Here is a 27,903-nt window from a genome sequence, read left to right as displayed (position 1 = left end):
TTTTCACTCGTCACAGTGATTCTGATATCTCGTGGCACGTAAACAAATCTACCAGTCACCGTGCACGACTAGATATTTTTATTCCGGTCTTTTCAACCTTCCATCGGTCGTATGCAAAGGAGATTACAAAGACTATTATTTACGGCTTCTTGCGTAATACTGGTTATAAAAGGACGACAATTTCAAATCCAATTTATTCTTCGTCGAGTACGCCAAATTAAATAAAGCAATAATTTTCTAGCCACGTTCGACACTTTTCCCTCAGCGGGTCAAATAAAACTAAATACTATATAAGGGAAGAGTAAAGTACCATATTTCGATTCAACGTAATGTCGAATTTGTTTAAAGAAAAAAGCCTACGCTAAAAATTTGTTAAGATACCTTCCCCTGTATCGAGTGCTCAAAGTTGAAGAAATTTTCATTTTTCAGCCGGTTTTGCGTTCACTCGCATTGATAATCGGAGGACCTTGTTCGCGAATGTAACTGCTACCGGATATACTTGCGAAACAAGCGCATTATCTGAAATATTCAGATAAGAGCGAGCTGTCGTATTTCTGTTATCGTATCGTTCGGTTAAAATTGCGAACGCAGCGAATCAAATTACGGTTACAAAAACGATCGCGTCCTCGTTTTTTTTTTCGAGACCCGATTTTGAGCCAAATCGATTTTTCGATTTTTCGAATACACTTCCGAATGTTCTACAAATAGGACACTATACGTGTAAACGAAAGGGTTAGGGTCAGTACACACGCAGGATCGTAGCTGAACATTTTGGCCCCCGGAGAACGATGGAATCCCTCGGTTCTTCGTCCATTCCCTTTGTAATAAATACACGCACGTAAATAGATATTCTGCGTTTAATATCGATCTCAAATTTTTGAACATAACCAAAGTGACGCTAAGAAATATCGTGCTGATCACGTATCATAATTTTGTTTTCTTCACCTTTAACGAGTGGTCTCGTAACCAAAGAAACGTGCTCCGTTTCGGCTTGTCACGGACTCGCAGCTATATTCTAATCTCTGGTCACCGCGCTCCAGTCCAGTTCCATAAGAGCAGTCCGCGAGAATGGTCGACGTCGATTTCATCGTTCGTGTCCATTGTCTCGTAAGAACGGTGGGAACCGTTCGCGCGAGACATCGTTCTAGCGAGCACGCGATAATTGCGAAACGCTCGGAAGTTCGCGCGGCCTTCGCGGCGTCGTTCGACAATTCCAGGCGACCGTGTAAACATCAAAGGGGAACAGATGGAGGCGAGGCTCGTTCGAGCGTCCCGACGTTCCCTACGACGCACACTAGCCCCGTCTCGTACCAATATCGCGTTATGCGATCTCGAGCTTTCGCGATTACCTGCAACGTTTCGAAGAAGAAACCGTAAAACGCCACGCCTTCGTCGCGTAAATGTAACGGGTCACGGTGAGCTTAGAGCGTAAGAAACTGAAGACCTTGGAATACCTTGTATACGTGGAATTCGTAACGTCGTGTCTCGGCGCTTGATCCTCTCAACGTTCTCGTATTTGGGTTGATCGTCGCTGTTTTACTTTCCGTCGCCGCGCTATCTCTAACACCGGCGTTAATAAAGATTTACTTAACGACCGTCTATGATTAGCTTCACGACCAATTAGGGTAAATTAATTAGCTCGAAGTGGCGATCGTGATCGCCTCGATATCGGCTTGTTTTTTTTTTTTTTCGGTTCTTCTCCTCTCCTTTAGCCTCCTTTTTCTCGCTGCTGCACTCGGTGGATTCTTCGGCGATCCTGGTTGACCAGTTTAATTGCTCGGTTTAATTGGCCGTTTGCAATTTTACGAGTGGATTTATCGCACGGTTCTCGGATCAACAGCGATTAGTTTCGATCGTGAGTAGCGATGTTGTTCAAGACGCTGGAAAAAAAAAGGAAACGTACAAATTTCTGGAATTTTCGACAATCGTTTCGAGACAATTTCGAGGGATCGATTCAAAGGTTTTCCCTATCGGAGGAGGTGAACGATCCAATATCGCAGCGAATGCTTCGGTGTCGGACTTATCCGTCGTTGACGCTCAACCGATAGGAAAATGAGAATTTGACCCAGTTAAAAATATACGTAGGGGCAATGTACAGTTTCTTCGTTAAATATGCGGTTGCCTTGCACCGATACTTGCATCGTTACGGAAAAGTCGAGTTAAACGTTGTGCGATGAATCGCGGTAAAAGTCTGATTTATCGCGATATGAAAAAAAAAGAATTCGATCCAACGATCCAGGTTTCTACGCGACTAGTCAACTCATCCGGTAACTTTGTTTAGCGCGTTCAACGACTAACAACAGAGTGAAAGTAGAGACTTCTGCAACCCATCGGACACAATGCAGTGAAAGACTACTGTTTAATAGTTCGATCCCATCCCACCGTTCGGGGGTTACAGTCTCCAATTAACCTTCGATAGAAAATTTTGCGTCGAACGGGGGAATTAATTGTCGAGGATCTCGGCACGGTGATCGATGTCGAGATTTCGGTGAATCATCCGGGCCCTCGACCGCGCGTCGCGGGCCGAGCGTTTTCTAGCGGAAAAAGGGTTAGGAGAACGGGAGAAACGAGGCACGGTTAAAGGGGCGCATCCGGTGCGATCGTTCGCGGAACCTCGGCGTCCCGACGCGTCTCGCGCGTCGCCTTTTATTTTACACCGTACACCTACGCGCGCGAGCAGCTACGCGCGAACACGGTAGCTCCGTCTGTCTTCGGTACGGTTGCGAACCCGCATACTTGAAGTGGCGCGTGCACGCGCGCGCATTAATGGGTTAATGTGTCTGGTTGTGCCGTTTGTTGATCGACCGACTCTACTGGCCGCGTGGAATCTTGTTCGCGCATAGACTGAAACACGATTCCCCCATTGATACGCGAGCACCGTTTCTTCTCGGCTTTCTTTTCCTCGCTTTTCTCAATTTTTCACCGATCGACGAACGTTCATCGTTCTCGCGGTCGTAATACGTATCGTAACGTCCGGAGTGTCCCGTAACTTCGTTTCGAGATCGAATTTTAATCGAACGCGTTGGAATCCAGGGTTTCTTTACGCGTTGAAAAGTTTCGACCATTTATACGCGAATTACGTTACGGGTGGTATTTACCACGTTCTGGTAAATCTCGTTTTAATTGTTAACGCTTATCGTATAACATCGAGTCAAGTAGGGTCGGCATCGTCGGCGCTACGGAGACTTCGATGCCATCTTGGTAGCGTTATCGTCCGTCTCGAACCGTCAAGTGTCTTTGAAGAACTCTTTCGACGACGCTCGAAGACTCGTTTGTATAGATTTTTCGCGTTACCTGAAAGTCTACGATCGCGTTGCGCTACATTTAAATGGTAGAAAAACTTGGAAGAATATCGAAAGAGCAGGGTCGTAAATAGGTAAAGAGAACGCAAGATATCCAAGACAGTTGCTAACGAGGTATTAAACGTTCATCGATTGACCGTTAATGTAATTATGGTCAATCTGGTGTCGAGTGAATCATGAAAGTGGTTCTTCCAGAGATTAATGAATAGCTATCGCGATTCGATGGATCGACGGAAAAATGAAAGTCTGATCCCCGCTTTGGCGATTTTCTTTTCTATTTCTCGTCGCGTTTTCGTTGCGCGAAACGTTCCCCCGTGTAAGTTTTCGAGTTCCCCTCCCGTACGCGATACAAATCGTCGATGGTGCTCGCATTATTTGCTCTCGGTGTTTTGTCCCGTTCCCCCTGCCGACGCGTTCGTTTACCCAGTGGTAATCTCGCGCGCAAATCGGCGAAATACAGGCTGACATTAGCTCTCGAGCCGTGCAATGTAAATAAGCGAAATGAAATATCGAGAGGCGAAATTGTTCAAGATCCCCGGCGTCGATACGCGGACGTGGACGCCCGTAGATCGTAGACAGCCTAACGGCTTCCAGCGTGGTTTTATTCTCCGCGGTTGATAGGATTCGCGAGTGACAAGCACGAAAAGACAATGGATTTAAATAACAACGGTTCCTCCTCGGGTGGTTCGATGGCCTTGTTACGGTACAACGTTGAACCGATCTATGGCGCGGTTAAAAATCTTCGACGCCCGTTGCGCCAGGGTCGAGTTATGTACGTGCTCTTCATGAAAAATGAATGGGTGACCCGGCTTATGCGCCATTACTCGACGCGCTGTACCTGTGCCGCGTAGAAATGAGTGGAAAACGTAACTGTACCTTAATATCTTTCTACGAGATGTCATCGCCGAGAACGTGCCGTTGGTCTTTAAGCGTTTCTTCATCGTCACCTAGGGAAGACAACGTTGACGAAACCTACGGATCCCCTGACCCTCCCTCCGTCGACGTTAATGTACCGACGACGTTGCCTCTCGGGCTTCCAACGCCGATTTCAACGTACACGTCGCAGATTTAAAGAGTGAGCGCAATTCGACACGTTTTTCTGTCTTTCGTCGCAAACGATCCAAGTCAAGGGACGACGCACTCTGGTTATTTTTTCAGCAACAGTTGTTTCGCGAGCTAAATTTAACCGTACGAACCTCGTAAGCGTAGCTCGACCGAATCCAATTCGACTAAAAATAAGACGACCGAATAATGTCGCCAAGTGCAAGAGGGAAAGGGACCGCAGGAAGAGATTATTGTATTCGTTATGGAATGGAATTTTTTCTTTCACCAAAAGAAGTCGGTTTTATTCGAAATTTATGCAACGTATACGTATCCTTGAAGATCCCTGCGATAATTTCAATATTTTTCCAAGCTGTCCATTGTTTCTGGTGTTACAACGAGGCTTATTGTTTTGGACTTGGCCACGAATTTACGTGACGGGAATACGAAACGTTGGTCGCCCGAGAACGATCGAAACGCGTTTCGACTCGAGAGACGGGACAATCGAGAATCTTTCGTAAGAGTCTCGAACCGAGGATAATTTTCAAAATTGATCGAGATTCGAACGCGCATTACCCGCGAGAACGGAATTGCGCAGACCGACGATAAAATTTCCTCCATTTTCCGGATTATTTATCCCGGTTGCTTCTCGTTCGTTGCGTATTGCATTCACGTAGGAACATCGTAAAGATGCAATGGAATGAAAACGATCGATTCGGTTCAATGCGGAGTCAAATAATTAGCCTTAATTTACCGACATACTTTTGTATGCTATCTCTCGCCGTTCGCTAAACCCCTTATCACTCGAGCGAGACCGCGTTTCGTGGCACCTTTGAGTAATTGGCGTTCCTCGACCATATTTCGAACAACTGGAACGCTCGAAACTTTTCCGAAGCTCGTGGCAACCATTTTGCCATTATATTTTGCAACGTGGTGTTCCGGCACGTAATTCATAGACCGTATAAATTTAACGCACAAACTCGTACGTTTTCTCGATCGCTGTTCGACTCGCGTTCGTTTCTAAACGCGCGTTATCGATACGCGTGATTTCGAAGTGTGTTTCGAGTCTCGATTGTACGAAAACGCGCTCGCTCGTGGAACGTCTAAAAGTCGTCGAATCGGGTGTCGTACGGAGAGATCAAGGCTGTCGCGACGTTACCTTACTTTTATTTACAACTGTGACGCAAACGCTCACGGAAAGAGCGCAAAATTTGGCATACAATGGACGAGCTCGCTCGACGTTCGCTCGCGAATGAGAAAATCGGGCGAGGAACGTTACCGCGCTCGCGTCCTACCCGATATTCGTGCCACTGGGTTACTACACTTTCGAGTTCAACTAAATCGGCCGCGTAGCGCCTCCTGGAATTAACAGCTTTCATAAAACGACCACGAAAAACTGCAGACAAACGTAATTTAGTTTTTTGCTCGGTAGGCCTCCTCGCTCCTCTTTTTCTTTGTTTCGTATCGGTTCGGTTTCGCAAGCTGTTGCTTCCTGTTTCGAGCCGTTCCGTTTCTTCGAGCCTTTTTAGCCGTTTCAGATCGTCGGCTAATTAATGACTTCCTCGAGTTATCGCCCAGTCGTATAATAATACACATTTGCGGGCCGATCTAGATTACATCGTAGAGTCGTACGTACGTACGAGATCGTTCGAGCATCGCGTTGTTGTAGCGAGCTTTATTTCAATCGTAAAACCGAGGATCCAAGAGCGGTTACGCTTATTCGAGCTCGATACGGAGAATCTCTTTTGCTTCTGGATTCGCGTCTGTCGGCAACTCGACGAGTTACTTATTCGCTACGAAAAAGGTATCGATCGTATCGGTTGTTCGTGTACTCGAACCATCGACACGAATCGTCCTTAAGCTCAAGAATTTCATGAACAACGAAAGTTTCTCAACCGACACAATTTACGCTGTGTATTTGTTCGCTCGCACTATAGTATTTTGACGAACTGGGAGAGTGTTATACACCGTTGAAAAGCTCACGAGTAGAGTCATGGTATCACGACTACCGCAAAAATGTCCCCTTTCGGAAAATACATATGAAAATACACGTACCCTGCACAGAGTTACTCGGCGTACGCGTTCAAGTTCGTTCGATCGTACCGTTAGTTTCGGTATGCAACGTATTAAAACCAAAGGATAAAAATCCGGGTTGGTGGGGTTCAACGAACAGCGATCGAATCGAATTTCGAGGCGCGATCGAATCGACGAGTCGAACGTGTACGAGCGGGCCGTGCACCGCGTTCCATCGTAAATCGGATCGACCTAGTCCAGAACGGTTCGAAGCGATCGGCGAATGCTCTCGCTTCGTTCGATTTCTCTGTAAAAATGTCCGGGACGACGCAAGAAAACATCATCGCGGCACGTTCGATCGTCCTTCTCGCTAAGATGGCGAACGGGACACTCCTTAGTCGGCTAACGAGACGCTCGCTTACGAATCCCGCGCGACGCTCAGCCCCGGATTACGAGCCACTTTCATCGCAGCTATGCCATTGTGCGTATGCACGAGCATTGCATATTCGTTACGCGGGTCTCGCGTTATTCTTCCGAGCTAACGAATCCCCGGTTCTCCGGTCTTATCCCTGCGGCCTTGAGCGCACACGAGCCCCCGAATTGCGACACTTGGAGTCGCGCGTTCCTGTCGACGCGAGGAACGTCTTTCACGCACCGACGTTCTTTTCGCGAGGAAATCGCGTCGTTTCTCTCGTCGTTACTTTCCTTCGGTAAGATCGAAGGACTCGAGTCGTTGTTACCCACTGAATCGAACACTGACTCCCAGATACTTGATTTTCGCGTCACTTTTTCCCGATAGTATTCTCTCGATGTACGAGCGTGATCCTTTCTAGAGAAAAATACGATCGTTCGCGAAGATCTCGGATCGTCGAGGCTCTCGAGATCGTTTGGCGCGAACTCGCGCTTTCTTCCGCGGGTCCGACTCGCTTATTCGGCTCGCGTCGGCGTTACGACGGCACCGTCGTCGAAAATAAAGGTTCGCGGCGTGTTTACGGGCCCGGATTCCGTGAACCCGCTCCAGCTTTGACATCCAGCTTCGCAAGGACATTGATTCCGTGCGCTCGATTCTCCTTTCTCTCGTTGAGAACCGAGGCACCGCGAGCCTTTCTACGCGCGAACCCGAGCTGCAACGACCGATCGCACGGCTTCGTCTAAAAGTCGATTGCGATTCGATCGAAGCGTCCTCGCGCCGATGGAACGCGCGCTGCGAGTCGTCGAACCTATCCCTCGATACGCTTGTTCTCGGCGGTCGAGTTCGAACGCTTCGAACGGTCGCTACCGATCGCGCGGAATCAAAAACCGATAACAACGGGGGGGCCCTGGAGGAAGCGATTTATCGTACGACCACGAGTCAGGTTGCCACGATGGACGCGTACACATGGTAGCGCCGTACTGTCATTCAAGATGGCGACGTTGAGCGACGAGTCTCTTCGCTCCTCCTTACCGGTCTTTATTGCACGGAGTTTGCGATATTGTGCGCGTGGACGATCCTTTTACGATCGAACGACTCCATAAACGTTTCGATCGCTATCGTTGGTACCGTCGCGCGAGAACGAAATCTTCCCGACGGGGACGAGAGCGGTCTTTCGGAAAATCGAACGATCGTCGATCGCGATTTCCCCCGGTAATAAGATCGGGCTCCCGGACGCTAAGCCGGGTGATCCTTCGTCCTTGGAATACCAAGACGTATCTCGTTCGCGCGGAACCGTGTCGCTCCCATGATCGACGCAAGGTCGAGACGCCTGCTCGATTCTCCTCCGCCCTGTTGCGGATTTTTTTTTCTCGAATTGCACGTGGAACGAATTAACCGTCCAGGGACAACGAGTACCGTAGGAAACACCTAACGGTGATACCATCGCTTCTAATTACGTCTCCGAGCGGCCGGAGTCGTTTAATCGCGAACGAGCCGACGCGGGGCTCGCCGTTTTTTCCGTCGATTCCACGCGCGCTGGGAAAAGCGAGCGCGGTCCACGAGACTCGTGATAATTTACGACAGTCGCGAGGATGCGCGATGATCTTTAATAACACGGTGCGAGACCGAGGCGATGAGTACGTTGTGACCGCGTTATCGAGTCGCGGTGCATTTTCTAGCCGTTTCACCCTGCGAGTGCCACTTTGTTGTTGCTTGATTTTCCCTCGTAATTGGCTCCACGGTTATTTATTACGCGCGACGGGATGCACCGTTTAAGGTCGCGAGAGGTTTATTCGAGGAGCCGTTCGAGGTCTCGGTATCGCTTTATTCGTCGGTTACGATTTCAGATCATTTTCTCACGTTTGCCCGTCGTTGGACCGACCTTTCTCACCGTCGAGATTGGTTCTCGAAAATTCTTCTCTTCGATCGAGACACCGTACCCGAGAACAATGTTCAAGAATGTCCGTTCGTACGAGGCACACGATGGAAAAACAGTGCCGCTGGAGTGCGCTTTGCAGTCTAAAAAATTAAATACGAGAAATCTTACCCGTCTTTTCGTTCGAACGCGTCGAAAAATGAACCGTCGACGGGGATCGCCGTCGAATTTCCTCCGTAGAGAGCAAAGATCGTAACGACGAGGGGGCAGAGTAGGTGCGGATCGGCTCGATCGTTTCGCTCGCGCGCGAAACGTCGAAAAGGTCACCAGCGTTGAAATCGCGGTGTTCGCCCCGGCAGACGCGGCGGGATTTCTCACGGTCTCGTTATCGCGAGAGCATTCCGATTTATTTGCACGAGCGATAATTAACGTCGCCGCACGCGCCGAACGCCGAACGGGGATCGCATCGCGCATCGGAGCCGCGTCGGAGCAATTAATGGAATCCCGTGCGCACGTGCGTAAACGAATCGGCGCGGAGGGCACGTGCCGCGGCGATATTCTCGAGCGCTTTTTCAAAATCCCCTTCTGGTCGATCGGTAAGCGCGAATGAAAGCGCGCTCGCTGCACCGCGCCGTTTCGAGCCTAGTCTGCGAATTATTAACCCGGTCTATTTTTGCGCGCCGCGCGAAGGGAACGAACGCTCGCTCGCTCGTAATATTCGCCGGTCACGAAACCTAGAAGAAGTCCTCTCGATCGAGAGTCGAGAGAATTCGCGCTCGGAATATTTTTTGGAGCGACGCCAACTTCCTGGCGTCGGTTCTATTCGGTGCTACTCGACGCTGGGTCACGAAGGGAAATATTCGTCCGGAGGTTTCAGCTTCGCCTTATGAAATATTCCCGCGGTTCGAAACTAGGTTGGCTGGCTCACCGGACCAGCGATTCCTCCAAGATTCTAATCTACTCCGGACTCGTGGCAGAGTTTCGAGAGGAGAATACGCCGCACGGTTCTTAATCGTGAATAATCGTAACAACTATCGTCGGTAAACCGTAAAACGTACAGATTGAACCGTATCTGAGACGTATTGCCGTACATTGTCACGGAATGTAACCGTCGTCGACGATTCACGGTGAAATTGCAACCAACGCCGATAAGATTAATCGAATCGGTTAGACACCGCGGAGCGTGGATAAAGTGGAATCAATTTGGATCGTTTGCGAGGTCCGTGCGCCGGTCTCGTCCGAGTTCACCTTAAACCGATGGTCCGTAACTGGCTGGTAATTTCCGTCGATTGAACAAAAAATTCAAAGACCGAAGCGTTATCGGCAAAATCGGCCGCGACGAGCGTCGAAAAATCTACGATAAAACGAAACGAAACAATTACGCGATAACTGTCGGCGAGGCTCGACGATTTCGAGATTCAACGAGGGTCGTTCGCTCGATCGCCGCGATTCCGAGAAAACAACACCAAAGTCCGATATCGCTGAAAGTCTTAGGAATCAACGAGGGTTAAGCGAACGGTTAACCGATTCAGCCGCATCGATGGGTCGGCTATCGATAAACTAGTTCGACGTCTGGCGAGCATCGAACGCAAGACCACCGAGAAACCCGTGAACCATCGACGAAAGAAAAGCGCGAACAACTTCATCCGTCGCGTGTTCACGGGGCTGGCGCGGCGGTAGCAAGAAATCGATGAAGATTTCAGACAGAGTCGAGGCGGGATCGAGGACGGCACAGATCGATACGAAAACCAGTCCCGCGTCTCGTTTCGTTCGTCACGTGTGGCGAGCCGCACGCAAAAACCCGTGAAAACCACGAAGACGGTGAATGGCTCGATAACGACGGCCGCTACCAGCAGGTACATCCAAGTGAAATTTTACACCGGATGCAATCCAAGAAACGACACAATAGAAACCGCTGTCTACGAGCTTGTATCGGCGTTCCTTGCGCAAAAGCGAGCCCCACGGCTCTATTAACGAGCCATGCGGGACACTTTCCTGTTCCGGGAATTTATATTCTCTTTTTCTTTTCTCTTTTCGAGCACCGGTCGATCGAGTCGTGGCCACATGGCGCGGTGCGAAGTTCACGGGTTAGGGTTAACGAGAAACGAGCACGATCGCTCTACGAAATTGGAGAATACGGTCCATCGGTATCGTTGTTCTTACAAACATGAACGAATCAGCTGGATAGATCGAAACAAAGTGCAGTTTGCGGATACGCGCGTAAAGGAACAAGAAACTGTGGTTACACGAATACGATATCGTTCAAGTTTTTCCCAGTGGGAGCAGATAGAGAGAAGCCGCGTTTAACTTCTTTGCGCAGAATCGAATTCTCCGTAAAATTTACTTCGTCTTCGAAAACAGCGAATACATCGTTATCCGGTATCGAATCTGGCTCGCGACGAGAGTACAAAACGCAAACGTAGAGTTTCGTTAACATCGTGTACAACGATGCTTCAGCCTCGTAAGATGCTCGATCGATATTTATTCGATCCTCGACGCGTTCTACACGGTTCTAGATTCCAAAGTAACAAGTCAGAATCGATAAAAGGAGAACGACCGATGATTTCGACGAATCGATTAGATTTAGAAGCGATGTGACTCCATTCGCACGCAAAATCACGAGTACTTGGCAGTACTCGCGCTATGAGAAAACACGATCGATATCGCTGACGGTGATTTTACCGTATTCGTGGAATATTTTGTACTTTTGATCGAGCTCGCGGAACGATGAAACTCGACGCACTTTACGCAACTGGTTGCGTCATTTGTTCGTTTGTTAATATTTTTTTATCGACGGTTTTTATTTCATCGTTAACGATACGAGTCGTGAAAAAAACTGTACGCAAGATACGCAAGAATCTGGGTTAGGTCTGTTGGCTTCGCTTACGTTCGAGCGCGCTCCTCGAGCGTTAGAGTCGTTTGACGCGATAATCGAAATTAACGAACGAGAAACGGAACAAATAAGCTCGATCGTCGAGTCGTCGGAATGTTACTTCTACGCCGAATACGCGCATTATTTTTAAACTCGTTGTTCGAAGCGATGACGAACGTTCCGCGTTCGAGCGATGACGTTGCGTTTGCGAAAAGATAACGCGAACTCGCGATGTCACGATCGATACGAATTTGCGTTTCCAATTGTTCGAGAAACGATTTACATTTTCGCGTATATTTCTACGAAACTCGTAGTTCTCGTCGCGTATCGCGCGCGTTCGCGATATTCTTTGTCTTCCACTTGGTTTCGATGCACCGAGTACGTTCGAAGGCTTCAAGGTCGCGAAGTCGAAGAGAAGCCTCGAACGGATTCGACTCGTTACGAAGTCACTCTCTCGAGAAACGAATATATTTTCATCGAGATCTAGTCCACGCCGTGTTGCATTCCTATTTCGGTTCGTGCATTCTTCGGTACTTTCGATATTCTCGTGTGGACTTTCGAGAGACGTCTCGATAAGCATCTGCTCTCCATGCTCAGTTCCATTTTCATACACGAATGTATCGGAAGCTTTGAATAATTTGTGGTTAAACGTTAGTGGGCGTCCATAGTTTAACGAGTACGTTACTCGTAATTTTCTCTGTAGGTCGAGTATCAGGATCGGATCGTAAAACGGACCGTCGAACCTCGCCCATTCGCCGTGGCGTCTCTCTCTTTCTCTTATCGTTGCGGCGAAACAAAGACGTCCAGTGGAATAAAAATAAAAAAAAAAAAAAAAAGAATATCGATTTCAAAATATATCCCCGTGGACGAACTAGCTTATCGAGCGGTCTTGGACGAGCCTTTATTTACATTGACGTTTCTCGAACGTTGAAGCGTTCCGCGAAAAAACAATAACACACGGTTCCCTGTGCCCTGAAAGTTGAGCAACGGAGGACGAACAATAGCGCAAAACCGAACGAACAAGTACTACGATTAATGTCGACGCTAGCAGCGACTTGTGCAGGTACGCGCGTATCAATTACACGACGAGAATCCTCGTTTGCTTTCGTAATCCATTCGGAGGGCTGTCGATGTCTCGGAGGATCGCTGGTGGCGCGTTCTTTTCCGTTCGCGTTCGAATGGTCTCGGTTTCGATGCGGAAAGAGTCGCGCGTAACGCCGAAAAGGGGTTTGCCGGGGGTAGGTTCCCTCTCGGTGGTCCAGGCTCCCCTGGTGAGGCGAAGAGGATCACCGGTGACGGTGGGGCGGTTACCGTTGCTCGATCCGTCAATTCCCAATAAGAGGCAAGAATCGGCGCGGTGCGTGCTCGCGCGGAGGCGAGGGCGACCGGTTCGAGCGGGTTTCCGAAAGGAAAAGGCATTCCAGGCCGCAAAGTGGCGGATCGCGCGCTGATTGGAGGACGCGGTACGCGGTACGCGGGCCGTTCGCGCGTACGTGTTCGGGACAGGGGCCCTCGTATACGAGCGGTTTCCAACCCAGACAGAGAAGGGAAGAGACGCGGAGCCGAGCGGAGCGGCATAGAGATCCGTGGCGGTCGGTGAGAGTTTAGAGGCGAGTGTCGAGCGGAGCGCGGGCTCGAATGGAACACGGAATCGCGCGTGTCGCGGCTGTGTTGCTCCCTCGGTCCGCGCGGCCGCGTGTGCGTCGTGCGTCGTACGTCGTGCGTCGTGCGTCAACGTCTAGCTTAGAGTGAACGCGCGTGCCTGTGTCCGTGCGTGCGTGCGCGTTGCACACGTTCGCTGCAACGTCGTGTGTCGTGCGCGGGATTAGGCGAGAGCCGCAGCAGTAGGCCACCGGCGCTCGACGCCTCTGCGTCTCTTTTTTAGCGGCTCGCGCGGCACCGACCTACCGTAAAGAAACGATGACGATCGTCGATCCGGTGGCGGGAATCGATCGGTAGCTCGAACCTCCTGCCGCGCTCGTTCTCGCTTTCGGTTTACGCGCGCGAGACGGTGGATCTCTGTGAACGCGTACCTCATCCTCACCCCCCACCCACCCGCTTGCCGTTACTTGTCCACTGGCCCGCGATACGCGAGCTCACCGAGTCGAAAATTTCGCCACGTGTTCGTGTTGTCGTCTCGTACTCGTCGCCGATATCCACGTAGCTCCGTGGCGGCGGCGGCGTCGGCGTCGAACGAGAGGAGCTCGAGTGCCCGAGGAACGTTCTCGCAAAGATCGTGGAACGCTCGTTCGATCTGTACGGCGAGGCTCGGCCTACCGAGGAGGCCTATCGATCGCGTGACGCGAGAAACAACTTTCGCGCCCGGCAAATTGCCCGCGCCCCTCGTCGGAGCTCCCTCGTTGAATCGGCCGCGAGACGATTATCGAGGCTGTGCAATTCCGTTGGAAAATCTACGAGGGAAACGAGCGCCGACTGGCGGCGATCTCTCCTCGCGGGGGATCCTCCACCGACGAATTCGAAAATAACGAGAGGGACCTTCGTGGAAACGTGGAAACGCCGCGAGTGGAAACCGAGCGTGCAGCCACGGCACCGGCTATAATTTTGTACAGCCGGTAATCTGAAATCGAGCCAGCGAGGATTACACGATATTAGACGCGAAACGCGGTGTCGATTTCAATTGGTCTCCGCGCGGCCGTACGGAACGAGAAGGAGGGAGTTCCTCGCTCGGGAAATATTTTTAAACACGGTTCACGGACCGGACGCGGTTGTTATTCGGTGCGCCGCGCCGCGCCGTGATCGCGGCTGTGCCGGCCAGTCGATACCACCGGCATCGCGATGTTGCCGACGATCGGCCGGCGAAACGATCGTCCCGAAGGAACAACCGCGAATTACGGATCCCAGTGGCGGGGAAACGCTCGCGAGAAAAGAAGCCACCGATCGAGATACTAATTGCACCTCGAATCGATCGGAGTAACGTTCGTGGATCGACGCCGAACGATCGGGGTTACAGGACGGCTCACGAGAGAGGAATACGCATACGGTGGATCCTCGCGTATCGTGTTCGAAAGTGCGTTTCGTATCGTCTCTCCGCGCAGCGTAACGTTCGAGACGACGAGCAGCGCGGTAGAAGAACGCGCGAACGACCGAGAGTGCGAGAGAATATGAAACGGTCGAAAAATCGGGACGAAAAGTACCGAGAGGAACCGGCGCGGTCCCCGGTTCGCGAGATCCCCTCGTAACGAGGATGACGCGCGCCGCGTAGTTATTTCGGATGTACATCATCGAGGAAGATAGTGGGGACGACGGCGGATGCCGTCTGATCTCCGTCCGTCAGTGCGTCGACGCTGACGGACCGCGCGAGACATCGTGCCCGGAAAAGCGGCGTCACGACGACGACGATCGCGACACCGCGAGCCTCCTGGACGTTAAGTGTTTCCCGCGACCGCTGAAACCCTCCCATCCGCTCAAGAAGTCCGCGCACGAGGACAACCCGCGGGATTCGAAGAGGGATCAGTTCCAGAAGTGTCGTCGCGTGGACGCGGAACGCGCCGAGGACGCCGAGAACGTCGAGGAGAACCATCGGGTGAACGAGAAGCTCGAGATCGAGATCAAGCTCGTGGAGGTGATCCGCGACGATCGGAGCTTCAAGACCACCGTGAACTTTCGTTACAACGACACGTTGACCAGAACCACCAACGTACCGAAACTCGAGAAACCGCGAGGCTTGAGGAGGAGCGTCTCCGCGCCTGGAAACGGATCACCTCAGGAAACGGAGGAACGTTCTCCGGACACCTCGACGACCAAAGACACCGACGGCCAGAACGGGCCGAAGGATCGCAAGGAAACCAAAGACTCCGTGTACGCGAAGAACCCGGCGAAGAACGCGGCTTCCGGTAAGGCCGATGGCGGCCAGTCGGCGCGATACCGCTCGAGGACGAGCAGGTCGCAGGAATTCGCGACGAAGACCGAGCAGTTGATCGCCAGGCGCGGTCAGATCCACCAGGACCCCGCGCGCAGGGCCAGAGCTTCCTCGTTCGTGATCGAGAGGAAGAGGTACCGCCAGGCCGCAATTACGTCCTCGAGGTCCACGGAGGATCTGTCGAGGTGTTCCCCGTGCAACGAGACGACGGAGGCCGATGGAATGCGGAATTGCAGCGCGGTGGCGGGCGTCGACGAGGACGAAGGATGCGTTCTGCTCGGGGTCCGTTCCCTCGAGGAGGGCCCCCAGCCGACGCTGATACCGCGACAGGACGACAGGTGCACCAGGAGGGACCGGGAACGCGCGAGGATCCTCAGACGGAGAAGAATCAACGGCAGATCCGCCTCGGTGCCCAGGGTGAACGTGAGTCGAGCTTTACGAGTGTTTCCACGAGTGCGTTCGCGACACACCTTCCCTTCTTATATTTTATTCTCGATTTCGTCGCGCGAGGACCGACGAATCTCGCGGGATTTTACGTTCCAGGAATCGGGGCTATCGGTGAATATTTCTCAGGGAAAGCGAAAGATTCTTGCCCGGTTTCGATTCGTCGACGAGAAATCGGTATCAGGGACGCTTCTAACGAACCGTCGTTCGTCCGTTGGTTCGCAAAAAAAATCGATCGCGTCGACACGCGCGCGGCAACGAAGTGCCCTTGGATCGCAAAGTTCGCGATCCAACGACTCGCGAATCTACCACGATCGGAAGACGCACGGTTTCGATGACGTGGACGAAAACAAATAGGACAAAAGGGACGCGACGATCGAGCAAAGTGTCCCCGCGAAAAACCGGCGTCGCGTCGCCGGTTAAAAGATCGTCTTATTGTTACTGTAACGCAACAGATTGCGGATGCATTAAGACGCCGATAAAAGAAGAGAAGAAGCGAGAACGAAACGAAGGAACGAACGATCCCGCATGCAGATAGGACATTAAAGCACGCCTATCGGTTTACGCGCCAAGTTATTGCTGTTCCTACCATTCAGAGTGCATCGTGCATTCTATTGCGCGAGTAAATCACGCCGTGGCATCAACCTGCTAAAATGCATCGCTTTGTGCAACCCTCCGCCCGCGCTCCGCTCGCTCTCGCGGCGCTGTCACGGATGCGATCGCGGTGTTCTTTAAGGTGCACCCACACACGGTCGACGGGTGAAACGCCAACGTGGTATTTAGATGCGGGCCGATCGCCTCTTGCGAAACACTCTCTTCGGGTATTTGCGTTGGCGAGTAGTGCCTCGACCCGACCAGGAATTTACCTGGTGCGCCAGACGCGCGACCGACCGACCGACCGACCGTACGAGCGAGCGAGCGAGCGAGCGAGCGAGCGAGCGAACGAGCGAGAACGTACCGCTCCTACGCGAAACGCGTAGTCGAATTGACGTACGTGGGTGAATATGAATCGACCGCTCGACCATCGATTCCGCTAAAAACTCCTTGTTTACCCAAGGGAAGCAACAACCGGGGGAATTACGCGATTCGAAGCGAACGATGACGTTCGCCCCAGCCTTGGCGCTACCCAACCTCTCTTTAGGGAATTTCATTGCTACGCGAGACTGCGTATTAACGTTGTTGTTTCTGAACGCCAGAAACGCGTCTACGATGAAATTGTTCTGTTCGAATTGTTCTGTTTTGACCGGACGAGTTCAGAGTCTGGTAACGGGTGAATGCAAAATCTTTATTTTAACGAAATTTCCGAGTAGCCAATAGCCGAAATACGCAGAAGGAAACTGAATCGTAATTAAATTTGCACCGTGAAGTCGCGTTCCGTAAACGGATAGCTTTTGACTCGCTACCGAGTTAACACCGAGCGATTTATCCTCTTTCTCTGTTTGCTTGTTTTTTCTCTTTTAAAGCGCGTGCTCTCGTCTCCGTTGAGCTCTTCCAATCGACGTAGAATCCGCTGTCTATAATTCTCTGCGTAGATCGGGAATTGCTATCGGTGCACTTATAGATAACTGCTCGAAACACCGCCACTCTGGCGATAAATCGTTCGGAAATCTGTTTCGCGGATAGGTGAATTACGCGTGGAATCACCGTGCGGTTCGATTTACGAAACGCTCTTTCGTTGGCCGTTCGGGTGACTTTTTCGAGAGGTTCTCGGCTTCGACGACTGGTCGAGTGTTTTGAAAACGTTGATATCCAAGTTTGGTCACGTAGTCCGTGAGTTTTCGAGTGGTTGCGTATCCGGAGCTGCATTCCCTACGGTCCCGAACGGCACGGCGTACGTCGTGTATTTCGAAAACGTACGCGTACCATTCTCGATTCTTCCATCGTGGACAAGAAGAAATCTCGTCGCCTCGAAGGAACGAAGTAACGGATCGCTCGATCGATTTCTTTCTTCTTTTTATCTCGCGCAAAACGCACCGGACGATTCGATAAATTCCACAGATAACGCTGAAGATTGTGTCGTCGATCGAAACGTTCGCTTGAAAATCGTTACGAAACAAGAACATACTTCCTTGGACTCGTATTCGAAGCATTCTCGTCCGATTGGCAAAGTAGGACTTCGAGATCGCGATTCTCGTCGCTAACTACGATTTCCTCGGAACAATTTTCTCTGATCGCGATCGTCGCTCGTTTCCTCGTATTCCGGTATAGTTGAAATTGTGATCGTCGTTGGCCACGGTGTTAACCAAGTTAGCGACGTCCGTCGAAGGTTTTCAGGCGGGAAGACGGAATATTTACTCGGTGGTAGGACGATACCCGCGCGTTTGTTTTAGATACCGCGGGTGGTACGATGGTAGCAACGACAGACGGTAAATCGACAGCTGGCGTCGCCTATTGAAAAACAATAAGCCGAACGCATTCCGTATCGCGGACACGCTGACGCGAGTTGCACGTGCGCCCAAAGTGCACGAGGATGATTAACGATTCGCTAACGGCGCGTTAGCACACACGCGCGCTCCCCGATAACACGGGGGCAAACATTTTAAGAACCTTCGTAGACGAACGCCACTCCCCGTGACTTCGACGCGAAATACGTTACACCGTGGTTTTTCGATACCGTTCGATGTTCCACGCGGGCTCGAGCGTACGTTTATCGCGATATCGCAAATATTTGAATCCGCTCCGGTACTCGTAACAACCTTATCGATTATCGTTATTATTTTCGCGCCTTTGTTGCGTAAACCACCGCAGAGGAATTGTAAATAATATCGCGACGCGAACGAACGTCCGTCTTCTCGCTTGTAAATTACGTTTTCGCGATAACAGCGCTATCGATCGTTGGTCGACGACCAAACGACATTCCGATCGATAAAAAAAAATCGTTCTCAAAAATTCCGATCGTTGAATTTGTACTTCGGAAGTGTTTCAGCTGTTCGCGATACATACGTCGTTGCGTATTAGCAGCGAATATTGGTTTTGAAACGGCCGCTTCAACTGCGTCTCGCGTTTATACGCGCAATAAAAACGTCTAATAATAATAGTAACGACGTTACAACAGAGGGAACGTGTATCGACGCGTAATGGCGAGCTGTAGCTACAGAATGCCGTTGAACCTATTCTCGAAGTTGCCGCTTTAAAAAAAAAAAGAAAAAATAGCACGAAGGGAAATAAAAGGAGGATTAGAAGATGTTAGAGAAGGTGTTGATAGATAAGAGATCGGATAACGCATCTAAATGCGGAATACGTAGGAGGGGAATCGTAATAGCCAGAGGACATGTGGAAAGCGAAGCTTGGAATTTAGTTGCGCGATGATAAGGATTAGATAGAGATGATTGCGAACGAGTGGGACGGGCATTCGAGGAACGATACGAGACGCTGGTACGGATCAGGTTGAAGATGTAAGAATATATACAGGATCTTCCAGACCGGGTAACAAAGGTCGTCGAGCGCCTACTGCACAACTGTCACGAGCGACTGTCTTCAGACGACGTACACCGCGCGAACAGTTCTACAGATGTTCGCGCGAACGAGTTCCCTTTTTTATCATCATTAACGACAACCGTTTATTTCGGTAGCACGGAGAACGATATCGATCGATGGGAATTTCACGCATCGGTTGCCGCGCAGTTCGTTCGAATTTATCGAGGAAAACACAGATGCATCGTATCGGTTTGCGAACAAATTTTCACGTCCACCTTTCAAGAAAAAAGACCGTGAACCGTTGAAGTAGTCGATTTAGTTTTCGTCCCGCCATTATACGAAAAGTGTCTTCGAGGTCGACGCCGTATGCCACAGAGGACGCAGTTTCGTACAGACGCGTTGCGAAAAGTTGGATAAGAAGTACACGCGTTTGAAGAAACTGTCCGTACGAGGAACCCCATACGAGAGACGTTAAAGGGTGCTCGATTCGTTCGCGCGCCCTTTTCGTTTCGATCGAATCGACGAGTTTCGATCATCGTTTCCAAAGTTCGTTGTTGTTTACACCGACGCGAATCGCGTCGCCGAGTATTACCCAGCGGCGAAATTTATGCAAAATCTCGCCTACGAAATTGCCAGCCACCGACCGCGGGAATGTTAATGGTCCCCGGGGTGGTTCAGCGAGCCGAGGTAAATAATACCGAAGGCCTAGGACCGGTCTAACGTTCCGATCCAGTTTGAAACCACTTTCGTTTTTTCCTGCTCGCCCCTGGCGGCCGAAAGGAAACGATACGGTGTTTTTACAGCCGCGACAATGTAAGGCGTGGCGTCTCCTTTTTGCAATGACACGACCGCGCTCGCGCGATTACTTTCGAAACGTCGAATCCGACGAAATACGAAATCCTTCTGCATTCTGCGGTTCTTCTTTTTTTCTTTCCTTCTTTTTTTCTCTCTTTCTTACCTTTTCCGATACGATCGTTGCCATTACACCGGATACGAGTTTTTCTCGACGATTCCACGAGAACCGAGTCGATCCTAAAACGGATTCGTGTATACGTGTTCGGGCTCGATTCGATCAATGAACGCTCGCTACGGGTTTAACGCGCTTTATAAAAAAAACTATTACGAAACATTCATGCGCGCGTTCGAACGCGACTCGGTCAATGAATAATCGGCATTAATGAACCTCGTTCGAGGATCGTTGGCAAGAATTCGCGTGTAAATTCGCGCGCGACTCGGTCAATGATTATTCGTCGCGACGTCAACGAACCTTCGGTCCGAAGACGGTAGACCGCGTTAATCAATGTCGTTCTTACTTCTACACGGCGGAAGATCGATGTCCGTAATTATTTACTCGGTAACGATCTAATTTTAAATTACGCGAAGGGAAGGTTAAGAAACGAACGCAAGAAAAAAAATGAACGCAACGTACACGGCGACGTTCTCTTTTACTCCGGGTTTGGAAAAAAGTTGATTTCGAAATTCGCTCGGGACGCGCGCGCGATTTAAATCCGTCGCGTTCGCACGTATTGCTCGAAAGTGGTAACCTTCGAACGGAAATACCATTTTCTACCCGAAATATTCTCAAAATCGATCGTCTCGATGACGAGACTCCGAAGAAAAAAAAAAGAAATGTTATTGTACCTTTTCCATGTACTTTTGCACGCAGAATCGTTCTATGCTAGGTCGAACCGGTCACAGCAAAGGGACACCCTATCCATTCCTATGTATTCGCAATACTTTGAAAGGTCGTCGTCCCTCCCTTGTCCAGGAATCGAGGCCTAATCGGGATATTCTTGTCTTTGATCGTTTCTCACGTCCGATCGGATCGCCACGAGTCTGACACAATTAACTATCGCGATACTGGCTCGCTTACGCGTACGTGGACGGCTTCGCGTTGCACTTATACGACGTCTGACCTGAATATATATCGTTCGCGCAGCCGTTTTACGCGCGATAGATAAATCGTCTTCAATTTCGAGCTGAAAGGATTTTCAAACGTCGTGTCTTCCGGCGACGGGACCTATTTATGCGTTAAGTTCGTCACCGCGGCGCGCTCGCCGGCGTTCAATTATCTTTCGACGAAACGCGGTGCTAAATTGTTAGGATCGCCGCAAGGTCGTCGCGCGCCTCCATAATGCGCGATGAAACAAGAACAGCCCGATTATGTAAAGCGAGAACGCCGAGTCCCGAGCGACTTTAAAACCGCGAAGTTCCCGATACCGCCGCTTTTCGACTCTTTCGAGCGATAACTCCGGAAACCTGTTCCGCTTCATAAATATTTCATTTTTCGCGATCGAAGTGCTCTTGAGGCGCATTTATCGGCTGCTCGGGAATTTACGTGTCCTTGGTACGTAGAATGCGCGCGTGCAACTGCACCGACGTGGAAACTCGGGAATTTTCCTCGCTTCGAAACGAAATTGCCCGTGTTCTCGAACAAATCGATCCGTTGTACGTTATTATCCGGACAAACGATACGCGTGTAATTCTTTACGTAACGAGTGCTTTTACGCGCGACGAATACTTTTAATTCGGTATTATTTTCATTCTAGATCCCGATCTTCTTCCGTGTCGTTCAATGTTCCTTCCGTCTCGTGTTCCCACGATACAATTTCGATACCGTCCGTTCCGTAGTCTCTTCGCCCGACAAACTCGTCGCAGAGTATCCTCTCGACGTCGAAGGAACGTTGTCCCGTTCGTTACTCGGTTGCTCGGGATCCGGCCACGATTGTTTAGCAATCTGTACGCTCGTGCAGCGTCTCGTTAAAAATGGGGAAAACCGAGGGCCGCGCGAAAGTGTCGCGGCAAACACTTTTATTAATGCGGTGAACCGGAGTGGCGCGCGATAAGCAGAGTGCTTTCAACGGCGTCTGGTGTGTATTTACAATTGGGCCGATCTTTTAGTCGAGAGCGTACCGAGAACCGATAACGAGTACCGGCTCGAATGAATCTCCGTGGAACGAGGGAAAAAGAGCAAATCGGTACACGCGACGACCAGATAGAGCCGTGTCTCGCGCGATTCTCGAAAATCGTTGATCGTTATCGATACGTTGAGCGGGGCAGAGAATTTTTTCGAGCCTGCCGTCCGCTCGAGTCGAAGAAACGCGTCGTTTCCCGAGAAAAAGTTCATCCGAGACGTTGCTCACCTCGAATGGAAAATGGTGTTTTCCACGAGTCGAATCTCGCTCCTTCTCGAACCTCGATGATCGGAGATGCAAGGAGAAGCGACGATCGGTGCAGCGGAAGAGAAACCGGAAACACGCGCGAACCTCGGACGACGAAGAGACGTACAAGAACACGGCGAAGGGAAACGGTGCGGATTAATGTTCGCGAAACGACGTCCTTCCGCGAACGCGATTTCGCAAGGTTCCTCCGGGAGATAGTTATTCGCGGAATGTTAATTGATACTCCGAGCGGCTCGGAGAACGTTTCGAGTTGTTAGTTAACGTAGATACTCCGTAGCCGGAGTCGAATTTTAAAAGTAGACTGAATTGCTCCAGGACACTGAAGCGTTGAACGTTCTCTGCTCCAGCCCCGTGCCAGCTAATTGTAAGATGTGTACAAACAGACGTTGCGCTGCGAGTCAAAGGCTCCTCGGTTTACTTTGCGACGAGATGTAGTACTAGGTTAACGACTTCTAACTTTTACGAAGTGGAAGACGCGTGTATTACGCGCGGAACCAGGACCGATCCGTATTTTTCGAAACGGAGCACGCGGTAACAAAATACTCCCCGTTTTGGAAAGACTTTTACACCAACCTTGGAACAATGATTTCAGCTTCGAACGCGAGTCAAAGTCTGTCCAGTATCCACCACCGACGATTTTTACGTTTTATAAAACAAGTAAAGTCTGTAACTTTCGGCGGTTGCGAACGATCGAACACCGTGCTACGACGGTCGCTTTCGATTTTTATTTACGGAAAAAACGCAACGCTGCTCCGGTCAGGCGAGCAACTTTACGATCTAGAAAATACGGTGCAAGGTCCACCGTTATCCCGTAAACTCGCGGACACGGTACTTCGTCAACTGCACTCAATTTTCAATTCGCGCAAGTAAACGCGCCGGTACGTCGTCGATCTACGTTAACGACCACCAGCTTTTACAAAACGTAGCTCCGCTTTTATAAAATTCTACGAACTCGTGCAGGTATACTTTGTATATTTCCTAGCTGGGTTCGCGAGAGAACGTAGGTGGTGTCAACGACTGCAAACCTTTTGAAAACGAGGAACGAGACTTTGGCCAGAGAGGGGAAAATTATTCACTCGGATCGATCCATGGATTGAAAATAAAAAATTTCTATCGTCTTCCAAAAGACATTGGACCCGAAAGGAATCGCAGATCGTGTTATCGGCCCGTTTCAACGGTGCCTCGCGCGAAAACCTCGAGAGAGAGAGAGAGAGAGAGAGAGAGAGAGAGAGAGAGAGAGAGAGAGAGAGAGAGAGAGAGAGAGAGAGAGAGAGAGAGAGAGAGAGAGAGAGAGAGAGAGAGAGAGAGAGAGAGAGAGAGAGAGAGAGAGAGAGAGAGAGAGAGACACGCCCGTTTCGGAGCAGCCTGATTATTAGTCGCATCGTAACCGACGTCGATTGCATCGGGATCGTAATCGTCGGCTTTAGATTTCTCCGATCGATAGTTCCGTTCGGGACGGAAGCCAGCTTTCCCTCCGTGACACGCAAGAGGCCGGTGTCATTTGTATTCGGCGGAACATTTCATCGTTGCGACAAGAGCTCTCCCGCTTCCTTATCGGGGAAAACGGATAACCGAGTCGAGCAGCGAAGAAAAAAAAAAAGAACACTGTCCCGATATAGTAGCGGGTTTCGAATATCCCGTCGCGAGTCACGGCGTTCCCCGAACCGGGAGCACGATAGAAATCTAGGATGCTGACGTTTCGGGAACTCGCGAGCGTATCGACTACCTACGACTCGTATTACTCGGTTCGTCGCGAGCTCGTACGTACCCGAATTTCTCGGAAGGTAGGATCGAGCTCGACGTTGGATCGTGCTCGTCGAGGGACACGTCGCGGGATTCGCGTTTAGCGAGCCAGCGGAATGCTTTTACTCGCGTCAAGGTGTTCGAAGGACGCGTTGCTGTACTCCGATTTCACGGTGTCTCCGTATCAACGCTAGGAGCGAACCTGCCACGAAAACGAGGAACCGACTCGGATCATTCTACGAAAGTGTCTTCCAACGGTTCGTCGATTTCTCGATACGACTTTCGTCTCTTTTAGTCGAGAGATGAAAACTTTTCCAAGTTGCTCGATGTTCCATGAATCGTTTCGTGGTTCATTTTCATTTTCTAACGTACGATCTGTTCCCGTTCGCTCGTAATCGTTCTCTTTTAACGCGTCACGCGTACCGGCGTTTTCTACCAAGAACCGGGTAGATCGTCGACGGTTTTCACCCATTTACGTTACGAGAGAACGTAATACAATAATTGCCAGCTGGTAATTGCATCGGGGGATTAATTTTCATCGGTCGATGTTCGAACGTGATATGGTTTCTTCTTGCGGCCCGTGTAACTCGGGATTATATAATATCGCGTACGAGGACCGCGGTACTTTCCTCGAACGGGAGCAAACAGGTGCTACAATTTCATGCAAATCGCGCAATTAATACGGCTTTAATGAATGGAAGCGGTCTGTAACTGTAAACAGTGCGCACGGTAATTCTACCCGGAACTGTGCCGACAGTTTCATACTTATCGAATCGTCGATAGGGGCACCGTTCGTGAAAAATGACGCGAGCGCTACCCTACTTTCTATCGATGATCCATCCGAGTTCGTCGTTTCGAGCGATTAATTTTTTAATTTCGCAAAAGCTCTGATCGATCTTCGTTGCTTTCCGTACGAACCGTGATTTTCGAGAACGGACGTTCGCGAATTCTCCTTCCGTTGCAGCTGTAAAAGTTTCGAATAAACAACACTTCGAAATCGCAATTTTACCAATCTATATCGTTCTATAAATACATTCACCATAAATTGGATCGGAGAAAATTTTCCGAACGCGAAATACAATTATACGGCCACATCGTTGTCTTATCGAGGCCTCGATGGTACTCGATGTTCGAATCTTATCTCTAACGCGAGAAACGTCGGCCAATAGATCGTACTAATCCGAACGACGACTTATTTCGAGGAGCGTTGGATCGGCCACCGTGATGCTCGGACGAATCGATACGCATCGGTATGAACGAGTACGTAATTGGATCGGAGCCGTCGCTAATCTCAATTATTCGCAGATATCCGGCATCGTTCGCTAACAACGCACGACTCTCGACGTAATACACGCAAGAGCCGGCGACTCGTCGTGGCTCGTTTCGCTGTTTCAACGACCCAAATTTCCCCTCCCCTCGCACGCAGGTAACCAGAGCTCTCGTAACGAGAGCTCAGCCCCATTGTTCCCCGTCGCGGAAGAGCGAGAAACGATTCGAAAATCCATCAATTGCCTTTCTAGATCACCCCGACGTATCAAAGCGTAATAAGGGATCCACGCGTCCTCCACGGTGCAACGATTTCGATTACGCAATGGTACGAACCGCGGTTTACGCGCCGTGCGAGAGTTCCGCGCCGTCCGAGCCCGGAGCTCGTATTAATTGCGCAGCCGGGATTTGCCTAAATCGCTGATCAATCAGCGCGCGGCACCGTGACAATAATCCGGATTTCACGCGCGTACGAGTCGTTGGGTACGCTCCGGCGAACGGTTCGCACGATCTGCTGGAATTTTTCCCGCGAAACGTGCTTTTCCAACGGGGAAAAGTGTGGCTCGCGGCGCAACGACCCAGTTTACGTAACGAAAGTGTATCGCGCCACGATTTTCCTAAGGCGCGTTCGACTTCGGGCGTGTCTGCACCGAGAGATCCGACTTCCGAGTTGGCTGTTACGGGAGCTATCGCGTAACGACCTATCGAACGACCGGTCGAAACGCAACGACGGTCCTATCGACTTGTCGCGGAAACCATTGCCCCGAAAGTTTCGATCGCACGCGCCGTTAGTGTCGTCCGTAGAGGTTTTTCTATTTTAACTGTAATTAAAAAATATTCAGATGTTTGCGATAGCGTACAATGCACCTGCTCCCATCTTAGATTGTACTATCTCGTACCTATTTTACTCGCAAAGTAACTCGGTCTGAGTAAATTTTCCCGAATAATTTCCTCTCGCGCAACGATCCACGATCATTTCTAAAACTTCCATTCCCACGTTCGATCGACTTTTTCTTCGCACTCGATTAACCTCGTATCCGCGACGACGCTTGGAACTTTTAGAAAAAGAGTCGCGTAGGCCGAGATAAGGTCTGAACCTTGACTTCGTTCCAACCGTAGATGCAAGCCACTGTTCCGCCTCGCCTCTCGGTCTCGTTCTCCGAATTGCTCGGATATATCTAACGTTCGCTTCTCGAGCGGATTAATCGGTCCAAAGATACGATACAGCGGTACGGTAATTGAGGGTAAATTTAGAAAGTTGCCCGATTCACCCTCGGTTTGCAGGCAACGCGTACATTTCTCTCCGTGTTTCCCTTTATTATTACATTCTGCGCGGTTTGCTGACGGCTGTTTCTAATTCAAGCCGGGCGAACAGGGGCTGTCGTTTCATCCCGTGGTATTTATGCGTTCGAGATTCCTCTAAAAGGTACGCGGAGCATTTTCGAGGATAAACGCCGGGTTGAGACGGGTTCGCGCGATGGCAAGGCGGGGAGTCATTGCCTTTCGCTCATATATATTTTTAGCGTCGCGGTTGGTCAACATTTTCTCTTTCCCAACATTCGCGTCTCCCTTTCTCTGCTCCCCCCCCCCCCCCCCCCGCCCCACCATCTTCCCTTCGTATTTTCTTTCTCGGTGTCGTCGTCTTCTTCGCGCTCTAACGGGCGCAGCTGCCGCGGAATCGCGCGCATTTTAATTGCACAGATCACCGAGCTATTTCAAGGTGAACGCTGCGAGCGGCGAGGGTGCAGCGAGCTTTTGATCGGATCGGACGTGTTATTGTACCGTCAGATCGCTTCGAAGATTACTTTTATCTTCGGTCTGAATGTTGTCTGCGACGTTGATCAGGATCGGAGTCCTTGGACGGGAAAGATTTTAATTATCAACAGTTGCGCGTTCAAAGGTGAACCAAGAAATCGATATTCTCTTTCTCGCGTATTAATTTGCAAAATACCGAAAATACGTTGAATCTCGAACATTTGAAGGCGTTTTCCTCGAAAGAGCATTTCACGAACTGGCGTTGCCGACTTTTATCGAAAACTGCTCGTCTAGAAATTCGAACCGGTAGGTTCGCGATAATATTCTCCAGTTACGAACGATAAACGACCGAATCTACTACCGAATATCCTTGCGTAAAAGCATCGCGTGTAAATCGCGTGTAAATTTCCCGAACGAACATCGAAGAGATTTATTTCACCGGCTTCCCGATCGGTCGCGTTACGCAATGGAAGGTCAAGATGCTGTTTTCGTAATTAAAACGAGACGAGATTCCTCGGCGATCGTCGCGGAACTTTTCAACGATCCAGGGTAAATTTCTTCCTCGGTTTTCCTTGAGATTCCAATTTATTTGCTCGCGAAGCTCGTCCAATTGGCAGAAAGAACCGCGAGAGCTTCGCGTTGATTCGATAACGTCCGACGAATTCGCAAGGGCTTCGCCTTCGCGTTATTGGATCACGTC

The 27,903-nt window shown here is 50.3% G+C and overlaps 1 protein-coding gene and 1 long non-coding RNA gene across 10 annotated transcripts in view; one reads left to right on the top strand and one right to left on the bottom strand.

The window, feature by feature from the left end:
- The window catches only part of LOC143148316 (uncharacterized), a 360,338-nt gene that overhangs the window by 300,726 nt on the left and 31,709 nt on the right, over positions 1–27,903 (top strand). The window lies entirely within an intron of this gene.
- On the bottom strand, positions 668–21,235 carry LOC143148319 (uncharacterized). Of its 3 annotated transcripts, XR_012992452.1 has the most exons (4): positions 20,899–21,235; positions 1,455–1,880; positions 946–1,349; positions 668–817 (listed from the first exon to the last, which is right to left on the bottom strand). It is a non-coding gene; the product is annotated as an uncharacterized LOC143148319 (long non-coding RNA). The 3 variants fall into 3 exon arrangements; XR_012992451.1 differs by having other exon boundaries at positions 668–1,349; XR_012992453.1 differs by lacking the exon at positions 20,899–21,235 and adding an exon at positions 4,179–7,064 and having other exon boundaries at positions 668–1,349.

The sequence above is a fragment of the Ptiloglossa arizonensis genome, chromosome 6 (genome assembly GCF_051014685.1).
Source record: "Ptiloglossa arizonensis isolate GNS036 chromosome 6, iyPtiAriz1_principal, whole genome shotgun sequence".
NCBI lineage: Eukaryota > Metazoa > Arthropoda > Insecta > Hymenoptera > Colletidae > Ptiloglossa > Ptiloglossa arizonensis.
The sequence above is the reverse complement of the archived record's forward strand: the minus strand, read 5'-3'. Positions and strand labels throughout refer to the sequence as shown.